An 8,017-nucleotide genomic window follows, 5' to 3' on the forward strand; every position below is an offset into this window, starting at 1 on the left:
TGGCAAATCTCATTATGTGAGATATCTCTATGTAATGAACCAGGAGGAACAATGGAGCCCAACGCAGCACAGTGGAGGTATTTAGGACCTGTCAGTCCAGAAGAGGTCACTGTGAATTCACATGGACTTTGAAAGAAAGAAGTTTAATAGTTGTGTTAATCAAAAGACAATGATTGAGGTAGAAACATATCACTGTAAAAAGCTTCAGTGAATTAATTTGAATGGTTCAAATGTGAGGTTGCAAAACTTATGTATATAGAAACATGTCTAAAGATCTAACTGCTTTTGCTGGAGTGGTCCATCGTATGGCATTAAACCTGTCTATTTTGCAGTTATTTAATTGTAGTTGTTTTATTGCTCAAAATACTTTGAAACACTTGCATTTTTGCTTTGTGTGGGTTGCTTATCCATAGATATACTCTGTAACTTGCTCTAGTTGTATCACCTGCTTGTTTCCATGGAGTTAGATAAGTTTAATGCCATACCATTCCAGGTAAATCAATAACATCTCCATGGATACAAGCAAAAAAGTTACACAGCGCACCTGTAACCAGACTACTGTGTCTACTGTGCATGTTTTCCTTATTGATCGGGGAACCTGAAGTACACCCCAGATAAAAATAAGACACAGGAAGAACATGCAACAGGCTTGGGAATGAAACCCCAGACCTCCTTGCTGTGAGCCAGGAAAGCAACTACTCACCTAAGTTTTTAGTTTTACACCAAAATTATTGCAAAAATAGTAGAAACTAGAATGTTCTTAACATTAAAATGAATAATATACTGAAACAATAACCCACCAAAGCAGTTTATAATGCCGTCTCTTCAACATGTTTACCAATCCTAACTGCATTGTTCTTTGCTGTTAAAACAATACTAACTGTTCTATTCAGTGACAGTAAAACAAGTTGCTGCCTTTGGGGTTTGTAGTTTCCATCTGGAGTTTACTCAGAGGAGACGGTTAGCGATAAGGCCGCCCCACATCACCACAGCGCTAATGATCGTCCGCTGTTACAAACCAAAGACACAGGGAAGCAGATAGAGAGGAGCCACACAATTTAAGCCCTGTTAAGTGGCCCATTGTTATTCAAATGATAAATTATGCTTGGCACAGCTTTTAGAGTCACTTTGACAAAGCATTGCTATTGTTTGTGCAGAGATGAGGTTTTAAGAGCGGGAAAAGAGGGAATTAGTTTGGGAGGGTTCAGAGTTCCTGAGGGCTTGGACTCAAATTGGTTCAGTGCTCATCAAGGCCTGCCCTGAGTCTCCAACAAGGCAGCAGTACGACTTATTACAAAGGACTAAAGTACTACTACTACAGCTGCGAGAGGAGAAAACAGCAGCTTAAAGAACTAGTCAACAACAGGCTCAAGAAGTTCAAAACAACTCAAACAACACTATAGCTAAATCCTGCTTTAGAAAAGGTAACTCACTCACTTTGCTGAAACCAACGTATTAACATGTTTAATAAGTTTCAGTTTCATTTCTGATGTTCTGAATCCTCTTTCCCTTTGGTCCCTACACTAAGTCACTCCCCCTGCTGAGCGCTCGCCTGCACATCGCATCATGTTTGTGAAGTTGTAGATGTTATTTTGTATCATGCTTTTGTATACTTGCTGTGCAGAAGCATGGGCGATGTAGGCTTTTGGGTTGAGTTCTGGATAGTATCACACTGCTAACCGTAAGAAGGCTTTGAATGCGGCCCGGAAGAGATCACTAGATTACTCAAACATGGATGGATGACATATAAAACCTCTTTAGATGTGTTTTTGATGAGGGAACAACATTATAAATGCCTGTATTACTTAAACTACAGCAGATGAATATTAGAAAAACTCAGCCATGACTTAAACCTGCACTTAAACCTGCACAGGTCAGTCTCGAGTCTTTCTCCAGCATAAATCAAGGTAAAGTTAATGCCACCATTAAATTCATTTGCTCAGTGTAAATTACCTCTGGCTGGTGGTACAACACTGGGATTCAGGTGTAAAAAATCTGGAGTCAGGTTAAGTAACAGGGCCAGCGGAGGTCTATCCAAATAGAAATAGAAATTTGCAACACTAAAAATGTACCTCTTGCATTCACAGGTTTACTTTTTTACTGCCCCTTACTTACTAGTTTGCACAGTTCAGCACACTTAAAGTCCCGTTTATTGTTTTAAAAGTGGGAAAAACAGAACTAGTTCATTTTAAATGGTTTACAGCGGTTCGAAGTTATTCCTTTTTTACCTTATGCATTCTCAGCATCCTTATCCACTGTGAGTTTATAAGCGTTTTTCACAATTCCCAGAGACAAGACGGGAATACCTTGGGGTCTAACCAGAGGAGCTGGAGGAAGTGTTTGGGGTGAGGAAAGTCTAGGCATCCCTGCTTACATTGGTGCTTCTGCGACCCAGCCACGGATAAGTGGAAGAAAATGAATGAATGGGTAAAGCTAACAACAACTAGAATGCTAAAGTTCACTTCCACATTTTGCTCAAATACATGGGAAAAAAATCGTGTACAGGGCCTTGAAGTACTGAATATCATTGGAGGTGACGAAAGTATTATTGTGTTTTAAAACTGTAATCGCCCGGATAGCAACTTTAGCGGTTAAAAGAGGAACAGAGCAGAGCTGAGCCAGTTAGTCCAGTGCAGACCCAAGTGCGTTTTATTTCCAGAATCAGAATCAGAATCAGAAGACTTTTATTGCCATAGTCTGTGAACACAGTTCACAAACTAGGAACTTTCCACCACAACCATTTACAAAAAAAAACAAGGCAAAAGTTTAAAAGAATCATCATTTGCAGTACCTGTTACATACAGCACCCTCTCACGTAGCTACTGAGATTTTTCCTTTTATAGAGCCTCTCCCTAATTGGGTGAGCCCATTCTGTATAACAGGTAAATCTTTTCTCAGATCCAGTTCTGTTGTTAAAATTCAGCTCCAAGCCATCAATGTACGATTTTATTCAATGAAATTGTCAATTAAAATAGAGCTCCGTTTAAATTCAATTATTTTAACAGTGGAAAATAATCACATTACCAACAAGCTAAAATATATCACAACCCTCCTTGTTAACCCCCAATGGTCTGCCCCGGAACCTTCTTAAGGTGCTTCGGCTCCCCGGGGCCTCATTTGGCCGAAACACCTAAGGCAGACAACATGGGTAAGTTAAAAATTCTCACAATTCAGTTACAATCAAGTCAGTGCTACACATTTATCAATAAAACATTTTAAACATTTGTGTATGTCCTTTTCTTCCTGTTAGCCTCCATGATAGTAATGGACTAGCTACATTACAAAAACCCTATGCAAATCTTTTGTATCTTCAAGCAGGTAGGACTACAGACCACTCCTTGATGAATGCATTGAAACAGCATCAATATAGTGATAGCCAACACTTGGTCAAGTTATAAGTCAAGTATATGTCAAGTGCAGTTTTTTTTTTTTTATATTAAGGTGGACTGCATTTGTACATACCTGTATTTGCTCTCCTTTTTACTCATAATTTGTGTATTCTATTGCTACTTTCAGTTTACAGTATATACTCCATCTTTGTATTCATGCAGTGTGTCTCTAGCAGGTATCTTTAATATTAACAACAGTTTCCCCCAAAGCACATTCTAGTCACACTCTCCCTCTTTGAGCTCTGACCACGTCCAGCCCGTATCTGGCCCAGGTGAGGATGTCATTACCTCTGCAGGGAGTGTTAAATGCTTCCATAAAGAAACATGAAATATTCATTAAAGTGCTTAATAATTCATTCAGATTAAATGTGGTTTGCAGAGAGCGGATGAATGCATGATGGCGCAGGCTCAGCACATTCCAGCTCACAAATGTTTTTATGAATTTTATGCTCCTATAATCGTAAAGATAGCAATGGGAAATATTAATTGAAAGCTAATTTTCATTTTTGTTCTTTATGGTATGCTAAATGATAAAATAGACACTTTCTAAGCACTTTTTGACCAAGAAGCAATTAAAGGAAGTGTCATGCTGCGCTACGCTTTTAATTATGATGAGTTTAAAGGTTTTTATATAAATGTTGTGACCTAAATTTACAGTTCGGAGTAGCTTTTGTGCCATAAACTAAAACGAATGCCTAGAAAAATAGTAATTGGTAGGGAAAGTTGCAAAAGACCAGACTTATAATATGTTTTTGGCCACTGTGGCTTCGAGAAGTAAACGAAACAAAGGGGTGAATAAGCCAAGGTTCTGTCTTTGGGCGCTAACGAGAATTAGTATATCAGAGGAAGCATTTATAATAATACAATTTTAATATTGAGCTTTTCTAAATACTCAAAGATGCTGGGTGCTTGGGTTGGATATTATGGAGATTATACCAATGCATTTGTTTTCTAGATACTAAGAGTCACCATGTTCAACTACTAACTAAACTGAAGTGAGTATGGGGCTGGTTTGACCACCCTGGACACAAGTGTATCCACAGTTACCCAGATGGATGTTGACACTGCGGCGGCATGGTGGTGGAGCGGCTAGACACACACACCTCACAGCAAGAAGGTTCTGGGTTCAACTCTTGGGGCTCCTTTTTGTGCGCCGTTTACATGTATGTGAGGCTTTGCTCTGGGCACGGAAACTTCCCGCATCAACCCCAAAACTTGTAAAATAGGTCAGTTCTTCAGTTACTCCTGACCTGGCCTAGCTTAAGATCTGGAGATGTGTCCCAGCTCTTGACAGGTTGCTCCAGTGGCACTGAAAGATGGGTCAAATGTAGAGGACAATATTTCCTACAGGGACAATAAAGTGTACCTTACCTATCACTACAGCCACCACCAAATGATATCTTAATCATACAGGAAATGTGTGTGAAGTGTCTTGCCCAAGAGCACAACAAAAGTGAGGTGGGTAGCAGGAAGAACCACACAATAAACAAAAGGCTACCAAATGAGCTATTAAGTATCCATGGGTTACTTAACAGCTAATTTCCAGTAAAACAAACTATTACGATGTATGATGATTATGATTCATGTAGATATAAAACTGATATAGGTAAATGAATGCCAAGGTTAGTGCAAATTCCCATCTAAATGTCAAATGTAAATTGTCACACTCAAAGATGAAACCAAGAATACTAATTAAGATCTAATTTCTCCTCTTTATTTTATTGCCCTCTGAAGTGACATAATGTGGCTTTGTCAATGTGATGGTGACATTTTGGTTCATTCAAAGACCTGTTTTATCCTGGCACACTGCAGCTCTCCGCCTCACTTTTAATGAGTCTAATCACTGCTCTTCAAAAAGGCCACTGGGTTATTCAGTGGTTTGTGTTTGTCTGATAATTTTGTGCATCTTGACAAAGAACATCCCATTTACCCGGCGCCGCAGTGTCCCGGTGATTAAGTCTGTCACTATTGATAATTAGTGGGAGAATTGATGCATCCTTAAAGACAAAATGGAGGTGTCAGAGCAGTGTGAGGGAATGAGTTTGACAGTGTTTAGATAGTGAGAAGTGCTGAGCTACTGGTAATAATATGGATACTAGGTGTGTCAACCACTAATTTTGAAATGTCATATATTTATGAACAGTTTTGGGAAGTAACTGAATACATGTACCGAGAATATGTATTCTGAAAACTGTATTCCAGCATATTTAGAAATTAATTTGGTGGAATTCAGAATACTTTCCTAAAATCAAAGGAATACACTTCAGCACTTAATCACACAAATTCAGCTTCAAATAAATGAGAGATATAGAAAACACAGCTCTTGTGGTGAGGCATGGGTAATTTTTCCTGCTGATTGCGACTCCATGTAAAAGTATTCTAAGTAAAGAATACAGTACTGGACCATGTATCGGAATACATTACAAAACACATATTAATTCAGGTATTGAGTATCCTGTAACTAAATACAATGACAATACTGAAAGTATTCTTCCTTTCGCTGTTGATGAAAAAATGATAGCCAATGATAATATTGAAACTAATTTGTCCATGTTTATAATCCAATGCAATTAATGAATATGTCACGGCTACAATAACATGAGTGAATATAAGGTATACTATATATTAAATAATTTGTATCAAAGTAATCCCATGATGACTAAAACCATGTATTCAAAATAGATGAGCTCAGCTGAGGAGTTTAGGTTTGACAAATGTCTACTCCAGACTGAATGAGTCAATGTTGGTATAAATTTTTGAACAATACTTTGTTAATGGTTCCTGTGTTACATGATGATCATCTTTTGTTTTGCCGCCAGCCTCTGTTCTACTTAATCACAACTATGGGGCAAGTCATTTATTATGGGATTATTTATAGATGCTGTCTTGTATTGTAGTGTCTTGTATGTGAGTGGGTGAGTGGTTCCTTGATGTAAAGCGCTTCAAGTGCCTTGAAGGTAGAAAAGCGCTATATAAAAATGTGACAATTTATCAATTACCCTACAGTATATTTATTTAATACACAAGCATTATTCCCTTTAAAAAAGAATTTTCCTTATAAACTGTCCATAATGCAACTTCACACCTCCTCCTCTGAGCCTTACTCTTCCTGAAGTTGCATTATAATCTGTTTTATCATTTGCATCACTGATTTCTGTGGTAGTTAATCCCCCTCTGCCTCTGATTGCACCACATGATATCACCCATGTCTTTTTATACAGACACATGTTCCCTTTCACAGCACTGCAGCGCTCTATAAACCTTTAATAGGATTGTTGATGTTTGGATATTTTGCCCTCAATGCTAAACAACAAACACTTTTCTTCGACATGAGCCCAGAGGAGTTAGCTACTTTTTTAACTCTGCTCTTCAGGTCGAGGCTAAGACTGGCCTGGAGTAACAGACTGTAGCAGAGAAGAGCTCCGCCACTCGACGAGAGGGGGACCGGGATTTTCTGAGCTTAAAAAATTACAATCACAGCTGCTCAAGGCACTTTCCTGTGTTCAAAGAGATTATTAAAGTGAGATGATACTGATAGAAGCTCGTCATGTTAGCGGATGTGAGGCGAGAAGGAGGCTACATGCTTTGTTAGGGTTATAAAGGAGGTAATTAGAGCTATTTATGAGCAAATGAATGACTGTATGCATATGGGGAGTATAGTGAAAATTAAAGCACTTAGTATGAGATGTGAAGAACTGCTTCTCGTATTTTACCATCATTTATTCAACTTTATGGGCCTTAAAGGGAGGGCAGAGAACTCCGAGTAAGTTTCACAATTATTTTTACAAAGCTGTTTTACATCATTCTTCAGCAAAACTATTTAAACTAGACACTGTATGTAACTTTTCATTGAGACAGGGTTAATGAGGGTTACTCAAATGTGTGAATGAAACAAAACACAACTCCAGGTCTGTTTTTGATGAGGTAACATTATAATATGGCTACAATTTTGTGTAATATAGAACCTTTAAGTAATAATTTGCTTCTCTGACTTAAGTATATAATATTTGGCAGTTCTACTAAGTAACAAAAGCTGAATGTTGGAAGTCTGTCAAAGTGTACACAGCACAACATCGTGAATCAGATTTTTATGTTCAAACAGTTACTTAGAACTTGAGATTTTTGTAGTTTTGAAAGGACCCATAGTACAATGTTTTCTGATCCATGTTATAATCACAAACATACCTGGAGTTGTGTTTTGTTTCATTCATACATTTAACACACAAACCTGCATATTAAGGCTGAGTTTTTCTCTCAAACAGAAAACACTCTGTTCCACCTTGTGATGTCATGTGGTAATATAGAAAGTGCTCCCCTGTGTTTTTAAACTCCATAAATCATCCGTCACGAGAATCATTAGCCGCTATGAACCTTAAATCCTGTAAAAGAGTTGGAGAAGACTTCTCCATAACTTCAGAAAGGCCCTAAACCATCTCTGCGCATTAATAAAGCATCTGTGTCTTCGCTTCTCGTTTAGATATATTTTTCACAGCCGCCATCAAAGTGCAGAAATCCCATGTCGTTCTTTTGATGTGCTTAACGCAGTTTCAAGTCTTGTCTCATTATAAAGATAATTAATAGTTTAATTAGCAGCAATTCTCAGCAAGTGACAGCTCGTGATTTGGTTG

The sequence above is a fragment of the Periophthalmus magnuspinnatus genome, chromosome 15, assembly GCF_009829125.3.
Source record: "Periophthalmus magnuspinnatus isolate fPerMag1 chromosome 15, fPerMag1.2.pri, whole genome shotgun sequence".
In the NCBI taxonomy this organism is placed as follows: Eukaryota; Metazoa; Chordata; class Actinopteri; order Gobiiformes; family Gobiidae; genus Periophthalmus; species Periophthalmus magnuspinnatus.